Below are 1,505 nucleotides of genomic sequence, written 5' to 3' on the forward strand. Positions count from 1 at the left end.
TTTAGTGATGCGCCATTAGTATCCTTTGCTATTTTTGAATTTGGATCTGGATCGCCATTTTTGTGCCCATTTTTTGCTCGTTTTTTTGGCTCTTTTTTTGCACGATATTATTTCAAATTTTGTTCCTGTTTTTGGATCTTGTACGTTCTTTTGCCGTGTTCTTTTGCCGGAGAGGAGTTCGCCGGAGAGGAGGAGGAGGAGGAGGAGGTCGCCGGAGAGGTGCTCGCCTACATCGCCGGAGAGGAGGAGGAGGTCGCCGGAGAGGAGTTCACCGGAGCATCGGAGAGGAGGAAGGAGAAACCATGAGGGGAGCTCACCGAAGAGGAGGGAGGAGGAGCTCACCGGAGAGGAGGGAGGAGGAGCTCACCGGAGAGGAGGGAGGAGGAGCTCACCGGAGAGGAGGGAGAAGGAGATGAAGTGGAGGAGAGGTGGAGTGGAGGAGAAGAATGAAGAGGTAAGGAGGAGAGGACACGCCCAGCCATATATACGGCATAGTAATGGCGCACCGTGGGCAGGTGCGCCATTAGTAAAAAAAAAATTATTTTTATTTATTTTGAATTTTGAAGGCGGGAAGATACTAATGGCGCACCATGGGCAGGTGCGCCATTAGTAACTTTGTTTTTTATTTTTTTGATTTATTTTGAATTTTGAAGGCGGGAAGATAGTAAGTTTGATTTTTTTTTGAATTTTTTTGCCTCTCCAGATCTTAAAAGCCCCGTATCTTTTTTTCTGTTAGGTTTTTGAGGATTTTGAAAATGTTTAACGGGGATCCCCGGTTAAATTCGGATGTAACTTTTCGAGTAGATGATTTTTCATATAAAAAACTTTTTCATCCGAGTTCGTATGCAAAAGTTATGTCCATTTTAAGAAATTCCAGAGAGATTTTGCAAATAAAGTCGAAATTCATATTTGTTAATTTTCCCAACAACTAGACCACATATCACATGGAAACTTATTTTATTTTATTTTTTTTACATTTCCATCATTTTCTTTTATTTTTTTTAAACTGAAAAGGCGGTCCACGGGCGGGGGGGGGGGGGGGGGGGTGGTGCATTCGGTGGAATGGGCCAAGTTACTAATGGCGCACCGTGGGGGTGGTGCGCCATTAGTAGTTCACCTAGTAATGGCGCACCTTCCCGACCGTGCGCCATTAGTAGTTTTTCAAAAAAAAAATTGAAACAAACAAAATTTGTAACAAAATTACTAATGGCGCACCTGTGAGTGGTGCGCCATTAGTAGTTCAACTAGTAATGGCGCACCGTGGGAGTGGTGCGCCATTAGTAGTTTGAACTACTAATGGCGCACCACTCACAGGTGCGCCATTAGTAGTTTAAAAAATAAAAATAAAAAAAATTGGAAAAAAAAATGAAACATAATTACTAATGGCGCACCGTGGGGTGGTGCGCCATTACTAGTTGAACTACTAATGGCGCACCATCCCACGGTGCGCCATTAGTAGTTTTGAAAAAATTAAAAAAAATTACTAATGGCGCACCGTGGATGTG

Source organism: Triticum aestivum, chromosome 3D (genome assembly GCF_018294505.1).
Source record: "Triticum aestivum cultivar Chinese Spring chromosome 3D, IWGSC CS RefSeq v2.1, whole genome shotgun sequence".
NCBI classification, from domain to species: domain Eukaryota; kingdom Viridiplantae; phylum Streptophyta; class Magnoliopsida; order Poales; family Poaceae; genus Triticum; species Triticum aestivum.